Here is a 26847-nt window from a genome sequence, read left to right on the forward strand (position 1 = left end):
TGTGGCTAAAGGGATCAGGGGGTATGGAGAGAAGGCAGGTACAGGATACTTAGTTGGATGATCAGCCATGCTCATATTGAATGGCGATGCAGGCTCAAAGGGCCGAATGGCCTACTCCTGCACCTATTTTCTATGTTTCTATGTAATGGTTTCCCTCCTCCTCCCCATCAGCTTCTTCAGTTTATTAACAAGCAGCTAATAAATTATGCCAAGATGTAATTCTGAATAATATTTTGAGGATATCACAAATGGAGATCTGACTCCGATCATACGGCTGACAAATCGTCACAGAAACATTATCACGATGATCCATGTGAAGGACACTGCATTTAATGACAGGCAAAGGTTGAAAACTTGTCCACGGGAAATAACAGTGTAGGACCTGCATGGATCTTTTGATGGAGATTCCATAGGATTTGGTGACGGACCAGTATCTCATAGACCACTTAATGATATGGACTCCAAAGTCCATGCCTGCTCAGACAGAAAGAGAGCAAGCACTGAAGACATAAGGTGCAGAAAAAAAAATTGAGGCTTCTCAGTGCAGTTTCTCAGATGCAGGAAATCCTGGCAATTGAAAGCTGGCATGAACAGGGTAGAGCCTTTTCAGTGTGGGCATTGGGCCAGGAGGAGGGTTTCGCCCCAGCCCAAAAGCTTCACCAGTGAAAGCTAGCCTGGGTCTATCACAGAGTGATCAGCTGAACCAGAATACAGCAGCTGAATGGGCAGATCCTGTGCCTGAGCGGAAGATGGTTGGTGGATGAATGCGTTAGTAACCTCATCAATGAACCAGTCTGACCATGGCAGAATAATCAATCAGTCCATCTCAAAATGCTTGCTGGAAATTGCTACCACATTTACTCATTAAAAAACAGAGGGTCTGGTGGCCTTGCGGTTATTCTCAAGACGAATCAGACCAAAAGGTTCATCAGAAATCTATTTTCTGCTGTTCCAGTTAGATGCTAATTTGCTTGTATTAAATAGTTTGAAATAGCGGTGAAGCTCTGGCATTTCACAGCTGAGGTATGTTGTGCAAGAAATGTAATAATGTAAAACTTTGCACGTTTAAAGATATTATATGAGAAAAGATAATATTAAACAGAACTAAATTAGCTGAGGGGAAATGATCTGGACGTATTAATTGAATATTAGTCAGGGAAGTTGTGCTGAATCCGAACAAAATACTTGATCGGTATTTGTGTATTGGAGTGACGACAAAAAAAGGGCAGCAAAATTGATTCCAAGTACAAAGGGAATGAATTACGAGAAAATGTTGGATGTTGTTAAGCTTAACAGCCGAGAAAGAGAGCGCTCGATGGGGTTCCCTCATTGGAGTATATAAAATATTAAATACTATAAATAAATAAATCCAGATTATTACCTCAAACATTGCCAATAAAGTAAGACCAGATGATAGGAATGGAAATGAATAGAAAGTAAATTTAGAACAGATATCGTGGCAAGGTATGTTGCCAAAGTATACACGCATGAAATTTTATATTAAGCCATATAATGTAGATAAAAAGATGGGGAGCTTTCCAGCATAGAGGTGGATGCATTGATGGGACGGATAATGAAGAAGGTTGAGATTTGATGGCCCCAATTGTCTGCTGTGGCTTAGTGGGAGCCATTCTGGCTAGAAATTGGCCATAAATCTAAGACCCACTGCTGAGACAACAGTACCAATAATCTTGGCTAATAGCTTGAGTGGAATACAGAGGGAGCATAACACAGTCAGAAGGTAATATTGACAGAGTGCTGCATGGTCAGACGGGAGTACTGAGGAGGTTCTGCACTGACCGAGGAGAGGTATTGAGAGAACATTGCATTGTCACAAGGACTGTATCTTAGATCACCACATCATTTGGAGTCGTAGAGCCATGAAGTCGTACAACAGGGAAACAAGGCCGTCAGCCCAACTTGTCCATGCTGACTAAGATGTCTCATCTAAGCTAGTCCCATTTGCATGCATGGATTAGAGGATATTAGGTATAAGGAAAGTTTGGACAGACTTGGATTGTTTTCTCTGGAGCATCAGAGTTTGAGGGGACACCTGATAGAAGTATATAAGATCAAGAGAGGCATAACTTTTACATAGACAGTGAGAACGTTTTTTCTCAGGCATGAAATATCAAAGACTGGAGGGCATAACTTTTAGGTGAAAGGGCAAATTTTAAAGGAGATGTGCGGGGCAAGTGTTTTGTACAGAGGATGTTGGGTGCCTGGAACGCACTACTGGGGGTGGGGGTGGACGCAGATACAATAGTGGCATTTAAGATGCTTTTGGATGAGCACTTAGATATGCAGGGAATGGAGGGAAAGGGATCAAGTGCAGACTCATGAGATTAGATTATGCTTGGCATCACATTCTGCAGCGACATTGTGGGCTAAAGGACCTTTTCCTGTTCTGTACTTTACTATGTTCTATGATTGTAATTGAACATAGAATAGTACAGCACAGCACAGCGCAGGAACGGGCCTGTTGGCCCAGAATGCCTAGCTAAATTGATCTCATCTGCCTGAACGTGATCCAAGAGAAGCAAAGGAACTAATGTAAATGTCCTTGACCATGTTTTTGTATGCTCTGCTTCCAGATTGGAAAGTTTGACTAGAGTTCATCAGTAAAAAGAAGCAAGAGTAGACATTCACCTCCTTGATCATACTTTACTTCAGGTCCATATTCCCTACTGCTCCCCTCCTGATCGTAATCCAATGTCCTAGTTCTTTGTTACCTCTGCCATTGTATGTCTAATACTCAAATTGATAGCATTTTAATAACTATATGGGATATATGGCAACTGTTTTGTGTATTTATACAATATCCTTAAATGTCATAAAATATCCTGCCATTTCAAATTAAACATTATATTAGGACAAATTTGGCCTCTTGCACAAAAGCTTGGCCAAAAAGGTATGTTTTAAGAAGCATCTTTAGAGAGAGCCAGCATTCTTCAGGACGAACAAGACATGGTAGCACAGCCACTAATAAGAGAGCTGTTAAATCAGGGACAATCAAGGTTAGAATAGGGGAGCAGTGATCCCAGAGGGTCAGAGGTCGATGAAAGACTGCAGCAGCAAGGGTGATTTGTAAGGGTGTCAGGGGTTATGGTGCAGGAAGGCAGGAAAATGGGGTTGAGAGAGAAAAATAGATCAACCATGATTGAATGACGGAGTAGATTTGATGGGCTGAATGGTCTAATTCTGCTCCTAGAACTAATGGACCAGTGGGAACACCAAGGCCAAGGAAAAAATGGAAAACCAGATGAAGAGATTTTAAACTGAGGCATTCTTTAAGTGGAGCTTGTTGAAGGTCCATGAGCACAGATGTGATGCGTGAGCCCAGGATGACACAACAACTTCATTTATTATGTAAAGAGAGGGGGAATGAGAAGGCAATCTGATTTGCTATGTTTTCTCTATTGGTTCTATAAAGAATACCATTTTAAGAATAATAATGATAATAATGAATTATTGCACTGTGGCACTGGAGAAGATGTGTTATTATTTCAGAGTGAGATGCTGTGTAGAATCTAGTTAACTTATCCAGCCATTCCGGCCTAACCATGTGCTGTTCATTTAAACTACCGGCAGCTGGAATATATGCACATCTGTCTCCAACAACATCCCAACACTACAACACGAGCAGGAGTAGACGAACTTTAAAAGCTCGGCCCTCTGTGACTAGATTGTTTTCTTTGTGTCAGCAGCAACAGCCTTATTCTTGGTAACACATGTTCAGTGCAACATCTTTTGTGATGCTCTTTGCCTCCTCCGCCACCCCTGAGGATCAAAACTGGTCAGAGGGCAGTTTGCATAATTATGTTCTTGACCTCTGCTCTTTGACCCTTTGTTGTCAAGTACTGCCAGGGGTCGGGGTGAATGGTGATGGGGGAGGGGGTTGGTCAGAGTTCAGAGTCCTGTTTGATATTGATCCAGAGAATTGACTGGCTGACGTCGGATTGGCTTGATGTTCCTTCTGGGAGCGATATCATGCAAACCAGACAAGGTCCAAGGTTCAGTCCCTGGTCTGTTTCGAGATAGATGATCTCAAGGAGGTCAGCAGTTAGGTCATAACCCCTGACTTGCATATTGCTGTGCAGGACAGGACAGATAGCAATGCTCTCCCTATTTGTGCCCTCGGAATTTGGGTGCTGGTGATTGAAGAATAGCCTGAATAGAATGATTCAGAAGCTGCAGCAGACACTTCGATGTTCAGCTAAATCATCCGCTTCACTCCTGGGACAAGACTCTTTTAGCTTTCAGAACAATGTGTGTGGGAACAATGATAGTCGAGGGCTCACTTTAAGTGGTGAGCGGTAGTTTGTGGAGAGTGGTCTGCGTGTTTAGCAGGAGCTGAGGACTCTGAAGTGCCTCTTTTGAATCAGTCTTTTATTTTCCGTTGGTGACAGCTTGAGAGCATTGGTCTCTTCCAACTGTTTCCTTGCAATTAATTTGGGATTTATGAATCTGGTCCAGTGCTTGCATTGTCGCTGAAAGTGACTGCTGTTAATCTGCTCCATGTATTCTCTGTGCTCCTGGTTGCGAGCGGCCATCAGTGAAGCTGTTCCTAAGCACGCAGTGGAGTGCGGCGGGACAAGGTTCCTGGGCCCTGAGTGCCGGGCTGCAGAGAGAGCTGACGGTTATACACCTACAAACAAATGACCGGTTGTATCTGTGAGCATCACATGGATATTCCAAGCTTTAATCGCACGAGTTCCCAGGCAGCAGGCTGATTTAGATGTACCTGAGCCCCTGGAGACGTCAGCCCCTCTTGTACAACTGCAAGAGTTTTCACTTAAAGCCTCTATTTGCGCTTCGCTGCGTCCATCATTCTGAATTTTTAGTCTTTCATATTTTGTTGCTTTTACAACTTCGATCCTCCACTCCATCCCTCCACCAACCTCTTCTACCCCCCACCCCCACGCCCTCCCCCACCAACCCCAAACTCCATGATGGTAGATTTATTAGAGCACTGTCTGATTAAAGGGAAATATTCACTCCACAGTATTTTAAAGAATTTATAAAACAAAGAATTCCCAGGGCAGGGGGATCAAGAACCAGAGAACCAGAACCAAGGTGAGGGGGAAAGATTTAATAGGAACCTGAGGGGCACGTTTTCCACTCAGAAGATGGTGGGTATATGGAACAAGCTGCTTGAGGATGCTATTGAACCAGGTACCATAACAATATTTAAAAGACATTTGAATAGGTACATGGATAGGAAAGATTTAGAGGGAAATGAGCCAAACACAAGCAGGTGAGACTAGTGTAGATGGGGCATCTTGGTTGGCATGGTTAAATTGGGCCAAAGGGCTTGTTTCCAATATGTATTTATGACTAGGAACACTACTTTGTTAGGTTTGACAGCAATGGCCATATATGGAGAAATAAATGTGTGTAAAGCATAGAAATCCATCCAGCTGTTGTGTGCCAATACTATATTTGTGTGGTGATCTGGGAGTCACTGGCAAAGCCAGCATATATTGCCCATCCCTAATTGCCCTAGAGAAGGTGGTATTGAGTGTTTTATTGTCATATGTCCCAAATAGAACAATGAAATTCTTACTTGCTGCAGCACAACAGAATATGCAAACATAGTATGATATGACAAACGAGAGAGAAAAGAAAACCTCAGTGTGTATATATGCACATACTCACAATACTCACAACATACCCATATGTATATACACACACACATACATACATTCAAAGTATTCAAAGGTTTTTATTAGTCACATTCACATACACCGAGGTGTAATGAAGTGAAATGCTTTTTGCCATTTTGCAGCACACAAAAGAATACAGACATATCACCAATGAGAGTCTTAAACGCAAAGAACATCCTCCCACAATGGCTCCCACCATGAGGGAAGGCACAAAGTCCAGTCCCCAACCCCAGTTCACCCATAATCGGGCCTATTGAGGCCTCCACAGTTGCCTCTACGGAGGCCCGATGTTCCTGGCCATTCTCGCCGGGTGGTGGTGCTCCGGCGTCGGGAGAGTCCTCACAGCGGCATGGGAACCCTGGAACGGCCACCTCCGTACTGGAGGCCGCGGCTTCCGAAGCCGACAAGGCCGCGCCGGATGGAGCTCCACAACTGGCGATCTCGTCGCGAGATCCTAGGCTCCCGGTGTAAAGTTCGGCGCCGCCGCCCGCAGCTGGTCGCTCCACAGTCCCGCAGCTCCGCGATGTTGTTCCCGGCGGTCTCAGCTCACCGGAGCTCCAGCGCGGTGACCCAGGCAAGGCATCGCCCGCTCCGCGATAGCGCTCCAGCGCTGTGCCGCCGCCGAAGCCGAGGTTCTGGCGGTCCGCGACAGGAAACGCCGCTCCAGGCCCGCTGGTAGGCCGCGAGGACGGGTCGAAGCTGCAGCCCGGAGAAAAGCTGCCTCTCCGACCAGGTAGGGACCCTGAAAGGCAGTTTCCCCCTTTCCATCCTCAAAAAACAAACAAAACAGTGCAACAATAATAATAATAGTCTATTCAGTTCAGAGCATATATGAGGCTGTAGTGTTTAATAGGCTGATGGCTGTAGGGAAGAAGCTGTTCTTGAACCTGGACATTACAGTTTTCAGACTCCTGTACCTTCTTCCCGATGGCATTGGTGAAATGAGTGTGAGGCCAGGATGGTGTGGGTCTCTGATCATGTTGGCTTCCTTTTTGAGGCAGCGACTCCGATAAATCCCTTCGAAGGTGGGGAGGTCAGAGCCGGTGATGGACTGGGCAGTTTTCACAACTTTTTGCAGTCTTTTCCGCACCTGGACATTCAAGTTGCCGAACAAACCAGACAATGATGCAACCAGTCAATATGCTCTCTACTGTGCACATGTAGAAGTTCAAGAGAATCCTCTTTGACTATTGAGTTGCCTTCTTGAACAAATGCGGTCCTTCTGGGGAAGGGCCCTCTACAGAGTTGTTGGGGATGCCTATTTCCAAGTTAAGGTGATGTGATGTTGTCAAGCTTCTTGAGACTTATTGCTGCTGTATTCACCCAGGTTCCATCATGCTCGTGAGTTGTGCCTTGTGGATGATGGAAAGGGTCTGGGGTATCAAAAGGTGAGTCACTCACTGCAGGATACCCAGCCTATGATTTTTTCTTGTTGCCACCATATCTATGTGGTTATTGCAGGTGAATTTCTGGCCATTGTTGACCCTAATTGTGGCGGATCCGATGATGGACCCGATGAAGATCAAGAGTAGATCTCTCTTGTCGGAGATAGTCTGGAACTTTTTGTGGTGCAAGTGTTACTTGCCACTTAGCCTGAAAGTTGTCTTGGATTTGCTGCATGCAATCATGAGTCAGAGGAGTTGCAATTGAAATTGTGTATAGTGCAACCACGATATAAAGAATGATGATCTTCCTTCAATTCTTCTTCGTCTCATCTCTTATTTTCTCAAGCGTTTATCCGGCTTCCCGTTAAATATATCTGTGTGTTGCCCAGCCACTTTCTAGGGGAGCAAGTACCTTGGATAAAACAGATTTTTGTGAAACCCTTGATGGTGTACCGATGACTGGTTATATTATAGTCTTCGCTCTCAGGATTTGGCTAATGCTGAGAGTGCCAACATTTATTGCTCAGTACCAATCAGCCTGAAACAGCCGATCAAAACACAGAGAGCACACTGATTAGTTGCATCACAGCCTGGGTCGACACCACAAATGCCCAGCAATGTGACAATGTTTCAATGGCTGGGGTAATTTTTCAGACTTTATTAGAAAACGCCACCTTTCAAATTTTTATCTTAAAGTGAATGTCTTCACATTTTTGCACATCATTAGACATCTGACATGTGCTTGCCCATTCACTTAGCCTGCCCATGTCCTCCTGGAGTCTTTCTGCATCACCCTCACAACACTCAGTGCTCCCTGTTCTTCTATCATAAGCAAACACTTGATCTCATCTATCACCCAAATTATTGATTCTAGATTGTAAAGAGTTTGGGCCTCACCACTTCACTAGGGCCTCCATTGATCTCATACAAGGCTAATTGCCCACTGTGAATATCCCCTAGTATGTTTAGGCAAGTGGTAGAATTTGGGAGAAGTTAATGAGAAGACAAAAGTATATAAATATAATGCGATTAATGTAGAACTAGTGCAAAATGAATTCATGGTTGGACTGGACTCAGTGGGACCAAAGGCCTGTTTTCATGCTGTTCTCCGTATGATATGTGGCTCAACTAGGGAATTATGGATTTACTCATTTATTATCTCTCTATTAACCAATCTCCATTCCATGCCAGGACGTTAACCACAATACTCTACACTGTAATTTTATTTAATAGCTTTGTGTGTGGCACGTTATCACAGGCCCACTGAAATTCCAAATACACCACCTCAAGTGATTTCTCCTTCATAAAATTCCCCCTTCACAACCTCAAATAAACTCTAATATGTCAAACAAGTTCGCCTTTGCATAAATCGATGTTCACTCTGTGCGATCTTATTAATCAAATGCTCTGTATCTCTTGGGTCTCTGGGTAACTGGCTTATGGTTCATTGTTTTCTTTCAGCTTTCTTTCTTCAACAGCTAGGTTATATTTGCCACCTTCCATAAGAATATATGGTATATTTGCTATTGTTACTTCCTGCCAATCCTTTGGAGTGTACTTTGGAACTGGATATACAATGGATATAGGCACCAGGCTGGACTGGATGTATGGTCTAACAAAACATTACAACTTTGCTGGGGCTGCCCAGCCTGGCCTGGCCTGGCACAAGCTGGCACCCTATCCATATCAGGTCAACTCATTCAGCTTTACCATGCCAATGACTGTCATACTCATGGAGGTCGTTGGGGCAGGTCTGTGACAGTAGCTAATCGATCAGGCCTGATTCAGGACACATGTTTTTTCCTAAGCAGATCTCCACATATGGTACAGTTGTGTGCGTTAGGTTGTGTGGTTCAGGAGGTATTGTCCTTGTGTGTCATGGTTCCAGTATTTGTCTGTTTCCTTCTGTGAATCTCATGAGTGCCGAGACATTTCCGATGAATCTTTACAATGAGTCATTCTGGGAATACGTCACAGACAAGGGGGAGTTCAGCAGCATCGGCAGCTGCTGGCACCAGTTACCAAGCTCTATAGTGGGGTTTATGTGGCATTTGAAGCTAACAAGCCCCTCTCTAGGTTTGTGTGCCGTCTTCATGAGTGCTTCCAGCTCTTAGATTTGGCAAGTTCTCTGCTGCCATAGAAAGGAACTCAGAACAAAAAAAAGACCCTGTTTAAAAATCCATCGCCATTTCCGAAAAGTACTTGAACATCAAAATAATACCATTATCAAAAATATCAAATACACAGAATAGGGGGGCAGGGGAGATCTAAAATTATGTCAAATTCAAATTTTGGATCTGATCAATTTTAGGTACTGTAAAACTTGTCAAGATTTTTATTTGCACTGTGTTATCCTATTATATACTTTTTTTCTCCCCAAAATGAATGCCTATCTCTCGGATATCATAAATGACAAAAGAGGAAAGTACACAATAACCGTATCCTATCAAATCCACTCCTTGCCCTGACCGTGTAATCATGGACTACTTTGTAACGATTCCATATCCTGTAAGTATTGCATAAACGCTCTCTCTGATCCCCCATGTTCATCAAACAAAGCTCAGGGCTATTCATCAATCCTCACAACTGAACTATTCAACCAAATCTTGCTGTCCCCAGGCATCATTCCCACCTCCCCTGGTCCCAGCAGCACATAATTATCTGATCCCAGTGGAATATTTTATCATCCCAGTCTATATCTATCAACATAACTTCCAATCTTATTCCCAGCCAGATGTTGATCCGGCTCTGTTTCAAAGCAGTTAATTGACGCAATGTCAGTTGTATTTACTGGGACTCCGGTTGACAATATCTGCTATTCCGTGAGAAGAAGATTTCCAACTTTCTGCCTGAGCTGATGTTTATGAAAAGAGATAAGTAAAGTCGAGTTCAGGAAGCAGGGCACTTAAGCTCACATCTCTGGCATCTGAGCTCCCCTGTTCCACTGTTAAATTACAGTCCCAGATAATTTTGTCTCCATTATTTTACCTGACTGCAAACCAACAATACTCTGTACAATGTTAATATTTGAACCTGTATTTATTTTCTCTTAGCTCTATTTTCTATTGGCAATGCTGATTTTACCTTCACTAGGTTGATGGAAACCAGTATATTGGGTTGATCTATTTATATATTTTTTCCTCGGGTCCCCTTGAGGCTTATTAATTTTAAATAACTGCATTTTGTCACAGGTATCCCCGTAAACAGATGACATGGTCATGATTGTGTTGGTATATTTTTGGATCTTGCTGTGCACAATTTGTTGCTGTATTTCCTATGTTAAAACAGCAATACTATTTGTGAATTAGTTCAATAGCTATAACACTGTTTAGGGCGTCATGAGTTCAAGGCGGACACCGTGTGTCACAATCTATGTCAAGCACTTGGCATGAGACCTGCCTTGTCTGCATTCTGTGCAAGATCAGAATGGATATAATTTTAAGTGAGAAATGTCATACGCTCATACTCACCAAATTAAGCAACTAGGTTAAAACTGTGCCAAATGCAGGGTGGCTGATTTTTTTGGAATGTGTTCGTGTGAACTTTTGGCTTTCAAATTGCACAAGGCCTCCATCACACTGGCACACACTGCTGCTTTTGTCATTCCTTTTTATCTCTGCAGAGATTTGCAAATCTGGCAATTATTTGTAAAATAAAACAAAATATTGAGTTTTATTGGGTATGCAAAAGAACGGGTTGCATCTCTGATGTGTGTCCCTGTAATACGTTCCAACACTGAGGGCTGTATTTTACAGCTGCAACCTGCACTTTGCTGGTGCATTGCCCACACAGCAGTTTTTGGTTTGGGCAAAACATACTTTTCACACACTACAGGGGAATATTCCACTTTCTTGTGGTGTATTCATGCTACAATCTCAAACATTGAATGACAGGCCTGATACCCAGGTATTTTTCCCTTTGCAATTCCCTGTCAGATGAAGTAGCAAATGATGGCATGCAGCAATACTGAGACAATGTTCAGGTTGGGTGGGTGACCAATAACATTCATGCCAGAAATGCTAGGCGATGACCCTCTCCAACTTGGAAGAGCCCCACCACCTACATTTGACATTGAGTGATGTCACCAAATCCCCTGCCATCAACATCCTGACGATCTCCGTGGACCAGGAAATTCCGTGGAACAACCAGTTTAGTACCATGGTTCTAAAAATCTGGATATCCTATGGCTCCTGACACCCTAAACCTTTTCCACCATCAGCAAGGCACAAGTCAAGAGAATGATGTAATGCGCTCAACTTGTCTGAATAAGGATCTTGACCCGAAACCTCACCCTGTCCTTCTCTCCGGAGATGCTGCCTGTTCTGCTGAGTTTCTCCAGTATTTTTGTCTATCAATTGCAGCTAATGAATGCAGCTCTGGAGAAGCTCGATGTCATCTAGGACAACACAGCCTGATGATTGGAACCCTATCTACTACTCTATACATTGATTTACTCATCTTTGTGGCCACAGTGTGTATCATCTGCAAAACTTTTGCAGATGTTTCTAGGCTATTTCAATACAATCTCCCAAATGTGAAACATCTAGTACATTACAACATGGCACATGTGAGCATTGGCAAGATTGGTTCCCCTCTAAGTCGCACACCATCCTTCCTCACTAATATATCGATGTCACTGAGTCAAAATCATGACACACTTTGCTCAACAGCACTGTACAAATATCATCACCAAAAAGAATGCAGCAGTTCAAGAAGTGCAGTCAACAATGACCAATCCTCACCTTGATGCCCTTGCCAGCTACAGCCATGTTTTGAGTAAATAAAAATGGATATAATTTGAGGAGACTGAAACCATGTGAGGAAATCTTCAGTAAAACTTTGGTTACTTTGATTGTGTGGGAAGAAACTGCAGATGCTAGTTTAAACCAAAGATAGACCAAAAAGCTGGAGTAACTCAGTGGGTCAGCGGGTCAGGCAGAGTCTGAAGAAGGGTCTCGACCTAAAACATCACCTATTCCTTTTCTCCAGAGAAACTGCCTGACCCACTGAGTTACTCCAGCTTTTTGTGTCTCTCTTCGGTTACTTTGATCATACATTCAATGATCACAAGAGCATAAACTGCATCTGATGAAAAAGCAAGTGTGAAGAAGGTTCCCAATCCCAAATGTCATCTGTCCATTTTCCTCCAGAGATGCATCTGGTCTGCCTATTGTTTATTGATATTCAAAAGCATTCTATCTTTGCAGGATTGTACAGCGTCCCAGCCCTTGCAGTCTATCCACAGAGTGGTGTGCTCCCATGGTGATAACCTGAGCCTCCAGTCCTTACCATGCTGGAATTTGCTCTATCTGACGGACCCAGTGGTTTAGTGCTGTGCCTTCATTCATTCTTGAACTTAGGACTCGAATGGGTAGACTGACACTAAGGAGCTGCCAATTGTACTCTCCTCCTGATATTTGATTCCTTCTCCATTTAGGAAGAGTCCCACAGGTCAGCACATTAGCAGGTATTCTGCACTGGCAGCTGAAGACAAATCCCCACTCTGGCTTTTCCAAAACTGTAAATGTACAAGTCTTGTGCAAATGGTAAGAACACCACTAATCTTGCACAATTCCCAGAGACAGAAATTGGTCTGTGCTGTACCCGTTTCTGGACAGAGCAGAGCAATTTTTCAGTGTGTTGGATTGGACATGCAGTCTCCCACGTCAGAGTGCCTTGAAATTATTTACCTCTAAAATTGTACCACAAACCGCTAAAACTTTTGTTTTGCCTGTTGAAGGCGCCCTTACCACAATTAGTCTATGGTGAGTGGTTCAATCGTCATTAATGACTAATAGACATTGGGAATACTCTGCTGTTGAGCCAGGAGAGCTGTCTCACGTCTAATGAGAGCAAGTTCATAAGTTGGAATGGTAGTGATTTTGTCATGTCTGGGTGTCTGACAGACATTTTTGTTGGCTTAAAGAATCCCAAATCAGCAATGTGGTCAATTACCCAATAATCAGATTATATTTGCTGGCATTGATTGAAGGAGCAACTGTGCAGAAGTTACTGTTTACTATTGGAAAATGGCTAGCGGCCTTTTAAAGGAAGTTCAATTAAAAGCCTTATTAGAAACGTTACAACTATTGATGAAAAATGGCTAAATCAGAATGTAACCTGCAGCAAAGAAAGAGATCATTCAGTAAAGCATAAAATCATGGAGTAACAGCGGGTCAAAGAGGTATCTCTGGAAGGCATGGACCAGCGACATTTTCGGTCAGGACCCTTCTTTGAACTGTTTGTAGTAGGGGGAAGAAAGTAGGAAAAGAGGCGAGGTAGGACAAAGCCTGGCAAGTGACAGGTGGTAAATGCCAATGCAGGTATACATTGGCAGATGTGTGGACAATGGTTGGAGATGAAAATGAGACTATGAGGTGTCAGATAAGGAGCGAGGAAGAGTGAAATGTAAAGCCAGAGAGAGGGATAAATGTGGAAAGGATGGGTTGGAGGAAATCGGGGAAAAGGATTGGGCAGAATAATGGGCGAAATAAAGATTGGGCAGAATAATGGGTGAAATAAAGATGGGGCAGAATAATGGGAGAAATAGATATGCCTTCCGTGGGTGACAGCCACGGAAAGAGTGGGTGGGGAAGCGTGGATTTACCTAAAATTCGATCATTTAATGTTCATTCAGAGACCATTCAGCCCATCATACCTGTGCTAGCCTATTGAGTGGGCATTAGTAGTCCCATTCACCATGCTTTCCCCAAGTCCTGAAATATTTTTCTTAACTATTGCAACATTTCTGAAACATTTAGACGGGTACATAGATAGGACAGGTTTAGAGGGATATGGGCCAAATGCAGGCAGGTAGGACCAGTGTAGATGGGACATGTTGGCCAGTGTGGAAACAGGCCTTTTGGCCCAACTTGCCCAAGTTGTGGGCAAGTTGGGCCATAAAGCCTGTTTCCACACTGGAAGACCCTATGACTCTTATGACCCGGAAATGCTTGTGTTGAAGTTGATATGGCCTAGAAATAGCCAGCTGTGTTGTGGTACTGCTTAGAGATGCCCAGCTATGTTGGGTGGTCCAGTCCAGAAATGGCCACTAATCTTGGGATGGCTCAATCCAGAAATGCCCAACTCCTTTGAGCTAGTCACGCTCTGAAATAGCTAGCTGGCCTATGGTTTTACAGCATAGAAATGCCAATTCTGCTGAGGTGGTAGAGCCCAGAATTCCCCTGCAGCATTAAGGTGGTACTGTCGACACATACTCATCTGGGCTGAAGAGGTACCTCCAGATTCTGGGACTTCCAATAGAAATAATTGTCCTTGTGTTAAACTATGTCACAGCAAATTGTAAATATGATGTATCTATAAATAGGTGACACGGAAACCCATTGCCAGCCACACATTTCCCGGTAAGGTTTGCAGATTGAATTTGACCTAAAGAATAGCTGTTTCGAAGGGTTCCAGGTTGATAATCTTACTACATGGCTCAACATTCTCCATGTATTTTAAGAATATCTTTCCATCGCCATTACTATGTGGTTTCACAAGGCGATCGATGTGTTGCCCAAATGCTTTATGCGAGGGAGCGGCTTGCCACCAAAGCCAGCGTTCAGATTGAAAAACTGAGTGTGCCTTACTCTCTTCTGCTGTAAATTCATCAGGGAATGTGCAACCAAAAAAAGTTAATTCCACTGGTTCCCTTCTCTAAAAGAAATAATAATATTAATGTAAAATTGCAGAATGATGGCATGAATTGGAAATTTAAATATTAGCATAAATCAAAAATACCATCTGATGATGATGTTTAAAGTGAAGATAAATCCATTTTGGGATACACATTGTGGAGGATTGTGTTAGGATTTAATCACACCAAACTAATCTGTTGGCTTCATTGGAAAAACGAAGCTGCCGAGCAGAGCATTGAATATTGACGTGCTTCTTTTCAGCTGCCCTACGTGTGACTCCCCATCAGGATATTAGTCATTTGTCGTAAACTGGCAGAAACCATAGTGTGACCAATTGGTTATTGACTGATAATCTTCCAACTGCTGAATGATAAGTCAGCAAACCATCAGTAAAGTGAATTCAATTCCAAAAATATAGCAGAGCTTGGCAAGTAGTCATGGATCAATCTTTGTCTCTTAGCTCGCAAATGCATATATTCACCCATGCTCACTCACTCGCACATTCACAATACACAGACGTGTCCGCAGACATGCACACACACTTACTTTGGCTTAGGCAGTCAATAGAAATTGCAGACTACTTACTATTAGACTGGATTCGTGGATTTTGAGGTACCAAATGAAACCAGTATGGGATCCGCGGATAGCTGAGACAGGATATGTCTCACAAGATGGGTGGATGGATATTTTGTAAAAATGTGTCCTCCTTATGCCATTTTCAAAGAGTCTCCATTTGTGTCCAATAGACTGCAGCTTCTAAGTGTCCTTCACTCATGTTTCCAGGAGTCTGTAGGAACGTTGCACTTCTTTAAGAAAGCTTTGTATATTCTTAAATTATTTTCCTCTATCTTCCTGACAATCTCTTTCTATGACAGTGCTTGGACGTGATTGTCTGTTTCCGGAGTCCGATGTCTGACCAACCAGATGGTTACATCTTGACACTAGTCAAGTCTGGCATCAAGATATACAGTAAACGGTCAATGTTGGTGATATAAGTGCACATCAAGACTCTTCCTAAATGCAGTCAGCACCTCTGCCTCCACCACTCTTGGCCCGTGTATTCCAGGTAGAGTCATGGAGTGACACAGTGTGGAAACAGGCCCTTCAGCCCAACTCACACACACCGGCCAACAATGTCTCAGCTACCCTAGTCCCACTTGCCTGCGCTTGGTCCATAAGCCTCCAAACCTGTCTTATCCATGTACCTGTCCAACTGTTTCTTAAACGATGGGATAGTCCCAGCTTCAACTACCTCCTCTGGCAGCTTGTTCCATACAGCCACTATGTGAAAAAGTTACCCTTCGGATTCCTATTAAATCTTTTACCCTTCACCTTGAACCTATTTGCTCCGGTTCCTCGATTCCACTACTCTATGCATCTACCCGATCTATTTTCTCATGATTTTGTATATAAGATCTCCCCTCATCTTCCTACCCTCCATGGAATAGAGACCCAGCCTGCGGCTCACACCCTCCAGACCTGGCAACATCCTCGTAAATCTTTTCTGAACCCTTTCAAGCTTGACAATAAATTTCCTCTAACATAGTGCTCAGAACTGAACACAATATTCTAAATGCCGTCTCACCAACGTCTTATACAACTGCAACATGACCTCGCAACTTCTATACTCAATACTCTGACTGATGAAGGCCAAAGTGCCGAAAGCCTTTTTGACCACTTTATCTACCTGCGACTCGAACTTCAAGGAACCATGCACTTGTTCTCCTATATCTTTCTGCTCTACAACACTACCCAGAGGCCCACCATTTACTGTGTAGGTCCTGCCCTTGTTCAACGTCCAAAAATGCAACACCTCACACTTCTCTGTATTAAATTCCATCAACCATTCCTCCGCCCACCTGGCCAACCGATCCAGATCCTGCTGCAATCGTTCACAACTTTCTTCACTCTCTGTAAAACCACTAACTTTTGTATCATCTACTCAATCCCGTCACTTCGTAATCTCCTCTGCTGCAGGGAGAAAAGACCTAGCTTCACCATTCTCTCCTCACAACTAAAGCCTCCTTTCCAAGCAACATCCAGGGAAATCTCCTCTACACCCTCTCCATTGCTATCTCATCCATCCTATAGAATGATGACCACAACTCCATGCATTACTCCGGCTGTGGTCTCACCAAGGATTTACAAAGTTTTGAAGAATAACCACCCAAGTTCTGGATTCGATGCCCCAACTGAAGATGGCCAGTGTCCCATTTGCCTTCCTAACCACATTATCTATCTGTTTTACCACCTCCAAGGATCTATGGAGCTTTACCCCAAGATCCTTCTGTTCCACAATACTCCCAATGACCTACCTCTATGTCTGAGCCTCATTGGTACTCCCAAAATGCACCACCTCACATTTGTCTGGATTAAACTCCATCTGTCATTTTTCAACCTATTTCATCAACACATCAAAATCTCTCTGCAGCGTTTGACTCCCTTTCACACTATGAAACTCTGCCAATCCTCATTTCATCTGCGAACTGACTGATCTTGCCTCCTACATCCATATCCAAGTCATTCACGTATATTATAAAGGCAAGGGTTTCAGTCCGATCCTTGTAAAACTCCACGTCACAAGCAGCCAATTGCAAAACCAACCCTATATCATCACCTTCTGTCTCTTATTGCCAAGATAGTTTTCGATTAATTTTGTCAACTTGCCCTGGATACCATAGACTCTCACCTTTTAAACCAATCTCCCATGTGAGAGCTTGTCAAATGTCTTCCTAATGCCTATGTGAATCGTAGTTATGTATGAAGGATAATGTATGCATGCATTAAAATGGTCAGGGGCTGATTAGGGCATGGTTTTGTACGTGAAAATGAGTCTTTTAAAGTAAGTCAGTAAGAATTCGGGGCCAGCATGTTCAGGTATTACATGTTCCGGTAGGCAAAAGGTGCCATGAAATGTCCTTGGCAACTCAGTTTAAGGAAAATCCCACTGCACTCTGCAAGTATTTCAGTAGTGAGAATGGAGCTTGGGAAAGAGGGACCAAAGGGGGTAATCTATGTATGGACCCAGGGATATGGGAGAGATCCTAAATGATTACTTCTTGTCTGTATCAACAAAGGAGTAGGACTTGAAAGATAGTGAGTTTAGGAATATGTTTGTTGACAGTCTGGAACATGTCATTGTTAAGAAAGTGGAGGTGTTTAATACATTGGAATACATAAGGGTGCATAACTCCTCAGGGCCAGGTGAGATCTATCCAGGACACTATGGGGGAGAAGGCTGCGGTCCGGATGGAGTATTTTGTATAGATGTTAGCTGCTGGCAAGGTGACAGACTGGAAGTTAGTTAACGTTGATCCTTCATTTAGGAAAGACAGTAGAAATGAGTCAGGAAACTCCAGACAGATGAGGCTAATGGTAAGGAAGTAGTAAGGAAGTTATTGGAGAATTCTAGGGGATAGTATTTATATGTATTTGGAAAGGCAGGGTTGATCAGGGGCAGTAAGCATGGCTCTGTGAGCAAATCCTGCTTCGCTAATTTGATTGAGTTTTTTTGAGGAAATCTAAAAGTGATGCGAAAGGACTGTAGACATTGCCAAATATACTTCAGTAACGACATTTGACAAGGTCCCGCTTGAAAGACTGGTGGTCTGGTCAAGGAAGTTAGCTGGATAATTTACTTCCAAAGTTAGTATTGGTCTTGGTATTGGTTTATTTTATCTCATGCACAAAAAGACACAGACATTTTTTGTTTGCGTGCTATGTAATCAAACCATATTATTCATGAGTACAATCAATATGACTATGTAGGACTAACATAAGGATTAGCACTTTCCCTCAAAATAGGTGATTTTTTCAAGGTGCTGTTTTAATGTTTTTTTTCAATCTTAACAGATTGAGCCATTTTGTTGAAAACAATGTTCGGTTTCAATTCCACCTCTCCATAACTCTACCCCTTCCTATTCTGAAACTATCTGCTGCTTTACAATCTTCTCCTCCTCCAATTCTGGCCTTTTGTTCATCTTCAAATGTAATGGCTCTGCCATTTGGCTACTGGGCCCAAAGCTCTGGAACTCACTCCCTAAACCTCTGCCTCACTATTTCTCTTTCATCTTTCCAGATGCTTCTTAAAGCTGAGCTTTTAAGCACCTGATCCTAATGTCTCCTCACACAGCTCATTTGGCATTGTTCCTGTAAAGTGTCTTGTGTCCTTTCATTTTGTTAATGAAGCTGTATGTGCAGTGTTGTTTTTTTTTGCATCACTGTGCACCTGAATGCTCAAACCATGAATGCACTGACCATGCATTCATGCATTCACTGACCATGCATTCATGATCTAACTGAGAGCAACATGCTGAAATTCAGAAACCAAAGATAGCACAGAATCAGATAGTACATGTGGATGAGGAGGAGGAACTTAACATTCTGAAGCTAATACAAACTCTGACCAAGGGTCACAAACTGAAATGCCAACTGTTTCTCTCTGTGTATGCTGCCTGACCTGTTGAGCATTTCCACTGTCTTTTATTTTAATTTCAAGCCATGCTGTTTTATTTTTTCCATCTGTAAACCAACCAGAGAGTGTGATCCAATTTGATGGATTTTCAGGCATCATACTACTAAATAATAAACAATTTAGCAGTTCAGTTAGGAGAGAAGTATTGTTGGCAAAACCATGATGTCAGCAATTGTCATATTCAGTGCATTGGTCAAGACAGCTTACCCCCGTTGTGAGAGTTTTGGCTGGAATGTTAGCACTCATTCAGATGTCCTGAATGCTTGATTTTGCAGCAGTTATGCATTGTACTGGCCTTTTGAAATTCTACTCCATTAACAGTGGAATTCCAGAAGCAGAATGCAGTTTGTAACCCAGCACATGCTGTGCATGACGAAGGATAACATTTTACCCCTTGGGTTGTTTTTTTTATTTTAACAATATTTCACAATCTGCAGTATCCTGGCATTCAACCCCAGGATAAAGCAATATTTCTAAAAGGAAGACTCACATTTAAGGGGTTAAGAAATTCAATCTGCCACACCAGATATTTTGTCTGGTGTCACAGGCCTTTCATTTGCAATGTACGGTCAAGGTCTAGTTCTGACCTTTTGACTAAAACTTCTCGCAGTCAATACCTTTTAAGAGTACCTCACTTTATTGGTACTCATTTTCAAACATGATAACTCATTTTATACATCAGCGGATGTAATGGGAAATGAAATGGATAATAATAACCAATTTCAGCAATCACAGTATTTTCTGGCCTTTTGGAAGCAGTCGGGAGCCTGTGCATGTAGTAAGTGGATAAATGAAGACTTGCACTCCTATGACCAGCAAGTGCCTGCAACATTAAGTAATCCATATTTATTGCATCTGTCAATTCCTTGCACTCGTAATTTGTATTGAAAGACGTGTTAGATCTTCCTGTCTCTGCACTAGAAACTGGTCTTTAGAATAATCATATTACATGAAGTGAGAAATTTGCACCTATATTGTGGTCCAGAGCATTCTTTCTTTCCTGAAGAACAAAGAACAATGAACATTTCTTATTTTACAATTTATATTTGTTTAAACCAATACAGAAATGGCTGAACAGCCCAAATGCTATGCAGGAGCTAACTGATTGTTCTATCCCTTTATATTAATTTACCATCTTTAATCACTCTGCACATTTTCAACCGCCTTTGTATCAGTCTTTGTAAATGTCAGCACTTTATTGCAAATTCTCAGCATCCTTATAGAACGAGGCCACAGCAACTTGGTTGAGATTACCAATTGCAAATAGCGCCGTTGTATGACTGGAATACATTCCCAATGCTCCCTTCCTGACTAAATATCAGAGCTTATTTTGTGAAAGTTTGAGGTGTCTGCACTAGAGAGAGAACAAACATTTATTTAATAAACATAATTTTTCTTTCTCTGTTCCCTACTTTCAATTACATTTCTTCACCTTTTTAGCTTTGGCCCTTATTCCCATTTCCTAATCATTGGACAATCAATCAATAGGATTGAATATAGGGAGCAAAGTTGACAATAGTTTAACTTAGTCTAGTTTAGAGGCACAGCAAGGAAAGAGGCCCTTCTGCCCACTGAGTCCACACTGACCATGGCATATCCATTCACATTTGTTCTATGTTATCTAATTACTAATTGCCCTTAGTGTGTGTAGGATAATGTTAGTGTGCTGGGATCGCCGATTGGCGCGGACTCAGTGGGCCGAAGGACCTGTTTCCCCATTGTATCTCTAAACTAAACTAAACTTCTATCCTTTCTTAAAGTAGCTCAACCATTAGCACAAGAATACCAGCAAGCAATATTAATCACACACTCATTTCCGCTTCAAAACCTGAACAGTCATTGCTATCTCTGGCTCTCTTCGTTCTGTCAGCCAATGCAAATTGCATGAACCCATTGCATAGAATCATAGGGCATGGAAAGAAGTCCTTTGGCCCACCTCATCCATGCTGACCAAGGTGTTCACGAGCCAATCCCATTTGTCTGTGTTTGGCCTATATCCTTCTGAACCTTTCCTGTCCATGTACCTGTCCAAATGTCTTTTAAACATTATCATTGTACTTGCCTATACCACTTCCTCTGTGTAGAAAGGACCCTCAGTTCGACTTTAAATCTTTCTTCCCTCACCTTACACCTACGCACTTTTGTTTAAGACTCCCATATTCTGGGAAAAATACTGCTATCTTTGTCCTTCGTGATTTTATAAACCTCCATAAGGTCATCCCTTGACCTCCATCGCTCCTGCAAAAAATTATCGCAGTCTATCCTGTCCATCCAGTTATTCTGTATTTTTAAAGTGAGCATTGACAGATTTTTAGTTAGTAAGAGTGTCAAAGATTATGGGGAGGATGTAGAATGGTGTTGATAGGTAAAGATAGATCAGCCATGATTGAATGGTCGCATCTACATGAATGGCCTAATTCAGCTCCAATGACTCATGAACTTATGAACTTCCTTACAACTTCAACTCGCCAGTCCTGGAACATTTTCCTGGACTGACCTGCCACCTCCATGTTTGACCAACAGAATGTCACAGGTAACTTCACTCTAAGCAGCAGCACCACAACAGCCGAAGACATGGAGCCCAACAAATCATATGCCCACAGACACTGCCCGGCCAACTCAGTTCCTCCAGCATTTTGTTTTTTTGCTTCAGATCCATTCTGACATATGCTGGAGAGAGCTTTGTTAATGTTAAATTACTTCTAAATGTGTGTATTTGTTACCTGAAATAAATGAAGGGAATTGTGTGTCGTGGAGTTAGAGCATTGTCATTGTCCTGTGCTGACATGTTACTAGGCAACCTGTGCACTCCTTCAATCAGACAAGGACAATTGTGGTGATTGGGGGAGGGGGCAGAAGGATTTCTGCTGTTTAACCATGGATGGAAGGTGGGCTAGAGTAACAGTAATGCTGCAGTAACTAATGGATAGCTTACTTACGGTGTGCCGTGTCATGACTCTCTGGCAATCTCTCATCCTATTTCACTAACACTTAAAGTTAGCAATTTGCAGAGGTTCGGGCACATGGAGGTTAAGGCATCAAAATCGTGCTTGTTGAAAAGCTATAAAGGTCATTTGGTACTTAGTGGGTCAACTAGCTAATAATCATCGTGGGTGTAGAAGATATTACACTCGTCATAATGTGTTCCTGAGTTCATTCACAAGTGTCAATATGTCAGAATTCACATAGCCCACTGCTGAATGTGAATCAGGTCTGTTTTAATGCACTGTGACCAGCCTACATGCTATTTAATAAATGTTTGCCATCCTCTAAATAGAACATTTTAGCTTTGATTGAGGGTGAAATTCGTTCTTTTCTAACAAATCCCATGGCTGCCACAGAAGAATAGTCTGAATACATTTCCAGTGAAAGCAACTCATTTAGTTAGTTTATTTTAGAAAGGATATAACATCAAATGGAATTGGAGTCATAGAATCAGGGCCTTCAGCCCAACATGCCTGTACTGGCTCTATGAAAGAGAACCAGTTTGATCCCTACAACCACCCTCCACCTCCAAAACACCCACTGCCCAACCCCTACTCTCAGCCCACAGTCCTGCTAATTGTTTACTTCAAGCATTGATCCACTCCCATTGACAGTATTTGTTGTATTGACTTCCTCCGCCCATACCAGCAAAATATTCCCATTACAGTGACTCACTGTATTTTTAAATAAGAACATTATCTTTGTTTCCCTCGCTCAATCATCTGTTCACTATTATAATGACCCTGCAGTTGGAACCAACTGCTCCCTATTTTTGTCATTAAATTATTTCCTAATTATAAATATTCACTTAACCACCTCACCACTGGGAGGTTCTGTGATGATGAAAGGTTCTACCTAATTGTCCCCATCAATTGTCCCCCTCAATTGTCCGCAACAATTGTCCCATCGGGTAGATGCACAGAGTCTTTTTCCCAGAGTAGCGGAATCGAGGACCAGGGGACATAGGTTCAAGGTGAAGGGGAAAAGATTTAATAGGAATCCGAGGGGAAACTTTTTCATACAAAGGGTGGTGGGTGTATGGAACAAGCTGCCAGAGGAGGTAGTTGAGGCTGGGACTATCCCGTCGTTTAAGAAACAATTGGACAGGTACATGGATAGGACAGGTTTGGAGGGATATGGACCAAGAGCAGGCAAGTGGGACTGGTGTAGCTGGGATATTGTTGGTGGTGTGGGCGAGTTGGGCCGAAGGGCCTGTTTCCATACTGTATCACTCTATGACGCTAGGACTCTATCAATTGTCCACAACAATTGTCCCCCTCAACTGTCCCCATCAATCGTCTCCATTAATTGCCCCTCTCTTCCTTCTATCCCAGTGATTATATTGATGACTGTGGTATATGTAGGGCTGTGCCACAATAACTGTACCAATTTCAGACTTTTGTTTCCTTTTTCTCTGTTTTCGAAGATTTTCAAACACAAGCTGGAGACATTGAAAGATAAATGACATTTGATTGATTAAATAATTTTTAAAAGAAGATCAGTGTTTTTTATTACCATAAGAATTGCAGTTGTGCAAGCATTTAATTTTATACATTATTTGTCTGACTGAGTGTATGGGTAAATTAATTTATAACCCAAATATCAGTCCTCAATTTTATGTTAAACGCTGGCTTTTGTTTTCAGTCTGTTTGCTAGTGAGCTGCAGTGATGCTAATAGCCTTGCATTTTCTTGGCATTATGTCAATAATGGGGACAATTAGTTTAAGTAGATATCCTATTACCTCATTCTTTTGCAGCACACAGCACACAACATGTTTACCTCTCTGTATAAATGTTAGTCAGTAATTGTACTGTCTAATGAACAAATATCGCCCCGGGATAATCAAGTCAAATGACTTTGAATACATGGAGACCCCTCTGCCAAAATAGAATCAAATGCTCAAGCTATCTAAAAGGTTATTTATTTTGCAGAATCTGCTCATCTTAAAACATTACAAAGTATACATGGCTATTTAATTTTAGTCACTAATTCTCCCCATTGGCATTTCTCTTTCCAATGTATAAATCTGCTTCCTAGCTGTCTGCTGCACATGAAACAAAACAGCGTAAAACTCCTTTAGTATGCAGTCCTATTGACATTTCTCAGTCTTGATATTCAATTTTTCTGTGCTCTTGTCGCCCCCTACCTTTGTACTTCTTTCCTTTGAGACCTCTCCACTGCTCGAGTTCTTGTCTCTTGTGCATCCCAGATTTTACTGATCCAAACTTGGAAACGACACCTATGGTTAAAAAGATTCCAAGCTCTGACGCTCCCTGCTAAAACTCTCCTCTTCTCTGCTTGACTCGCTGAGTTCTTCAAAGTTCTGTTATTTAGATCCAGTTTACAGCATCTGCAGTCTCTTTTGTTCTCTCCTCTCTAACTTTTTCTTATGTATGGGTCATTCATCCTCAAACAGTTCCGTGTATAAATTGTGCATACCTCATTCAGGATGTATTCCCAGGAACAAGGGTGCTAATGAAGGGGGTTATCATAGCATTAGACAGAGAGTTGGGATCATCCAGCAATCGCCTGTCATCGTCTCCTGCTGCTGTCTGCTGTGCCAGGATCTTGGGCCTGGGAACCCGCTGTTCTGCCAGCAATGAATCACCCAGCTCTCAGTGTGTGAGGCTGCCTGTGAGGGTCAGTGTTGGGAGAAATGGGACGAGTGGGGCAAGTGTGAAACACTGAGCCGTGGTGCCCAGGCTGCATCTTGGTGGGCATGACGAGTGTAGGCCTTTGCTGGGGACTGGCAGTACACACTGTGTGTGTTGCTGCATCCCCGTGTCAGGATCCAACAACCTCTCTCATCACCACCCCATGTACGGATGGAAGCTGCGGTCCCTAGACTGGAGATTGCTCCGTGGGAACAAGCTGAGTGGAGAAAGAGACAGGTGATGAGAGAGGCCATAGGAACTGGACAGCCTGCCAGCGTGTGGAGTGGGCACTGCCAACTCTGGCTATGCCCGCACTCCAGACGCTGGCTGTCCAAGGCTGCTGCACCATGCCCCAGAGCTCTGAGATGACTAGCCTTGCTCCAGCTCAAGCAACAGCAGCCCTCACAGATGGCCTTGCCACACAGAGGTGTGGGTGGCTCATCGCAGGGAGAAGGCCAACTGAGGTAAGGGGTTTATGCCAGGTTTCTGCAACTGCAGTGAAATCCCTGTGCAGATGCCTGTCTTGAAGGACTGTGTGGGTGTAAGTGTTTGAACTGGGTGACTATGAGCACTAAGGCAAACGAGCACTTGTCGGATACCAGTGTTGCAATGCTCCTGTGGGATATTGTTGCTACATTTAAGCCATATTCAAATTGAAGACTGTTGAGAGTTACGTTACAGTTTATGGGAGAATACATCTTTATACTGTATGTTTCAAGTTTTGTGACTGGAATTATTAAATATAACAACCAATTGTACTTAATTGAACTTATTTAATCATGGGATTTTGTTGTTAACCAAAATAATTCCTTTGTTCATCAGTGTTAATTAAACAAATTTTAAAATGAGAATATAAGACTGCGACAGATTTAACAAAGTATTTGGTGAGTAATCTCCCTTCTCTAGTGTGAATTCATCATTGCTCGCTCAGTTTATTTGGGATTTAATTGGTGCCAGCCACTCAGATAGAAGAGGTTCGCTCCACCAGACCCAAGACTTGATCATGGCGATTTCGTAGCAGCCTGCTGGCATTCTCACCACTTTCTTTAAAATGGGGTTGCATTTGGCAGGTTGCAAACCCCACTGGTGAATGAATCTTGCTCACTCCTGCTACTGCTTGACTTGTTGTGTATTGATATCAATTCAAAATGCTTCCTGTCTGGAAAAATGACACCTCCCACGTCACTTTCAGGACACCCCAAAGTGCTTTGAAATACATTTTTCAAGTATAGACACTGTAGCTACATAGGGAATGCGATCCCTATTTGTCTACAACAATATGAAAGTGACCAGATAACCTGTCTTCAATTACAGGTTCTTGATTTTAAAGATAAATATTGGTTGGACGACTCTGAATTTTTTGAATTTCAATATGACATTTTTTTCTCAAGTGAAATGAATAATTTTGCCATCAATGGAATAAAATATTGGTGGTCAAAATCAGTTTCAGTTTAGATTTTTCTAGGGTACACATTTTGTCTTGATTTACTTTATGTTTGATTGAAAAAATGCTGTCGGTACAGAATGACAGTGCTGGTTATTTATTGAATGGAAAGAGGACCTGAGCGCACTCTGAATGCGGGGACCATGGAGAAGCTGCATTCTTCACTGTGGGAGGCAGGTAGGAATTGGATTTTTGCCAAGGGGGAGAGGCAGGGCTAACACAAGGATCCCCCTCATAGCCGCAGGCAATGTCCTTGCTAGATTGCTGCATCTTTTGTTGTCTCAGTAATGGCAATGGCGTTGGCAGGGAGTGAGTGAGCATTTTATGGGGGTTTAGGACATCCAAGTGAGTCAAGTAAACACAGGAAAGAATTGTTAGAAGATCACACAAAACAAAATGCTCTTGAAGGAAAGTAAAGGATATTCAAGGAGAGTTTTGTCTCAAGAAGAGGAACTGAAGAGGAAAATAAAACTGGCAAAGAAAGGTATGATAATATTATGGCAGTAAATGTGAAAGGAAAGCCAAAAATCATCTTCTAGCTTAACTTGATGTACTGGAAATGCTGCCCACATTTAGAATAGATAAGGTACCTGGTACA

At 42.5% G+C, this 26847-nt stretch overlaps 1 protein-coding gene across 8 annotated transcripts in view; it reads left to right on the plus strand.

Annotated features, from left to right (window-relative positions):
• The window catches only part of bnc2 (basonuclin 2), a 543948-nt gene that overhangs the window by 395462 nt on the left and 121639 nt on the right, over window positions 1-26847 (plus strand). The window lies entirely within an intron of this gene.

This window comes from Amblyraja radiata, chromosome 3, assembly GCF_010909765.2.
Source record: "Amblyraja radiata isolate CabotCenter1 chromosome 3, sAmbRad1.1.pri, whole genome shotgun sequence".
NCBI classification, from domain to species: Eukaryota; Metazoa; Chordata; class Chondrichthyes; order Rajiformes; family Rajidae; genus Amblyraja; species Amblyraja radiata.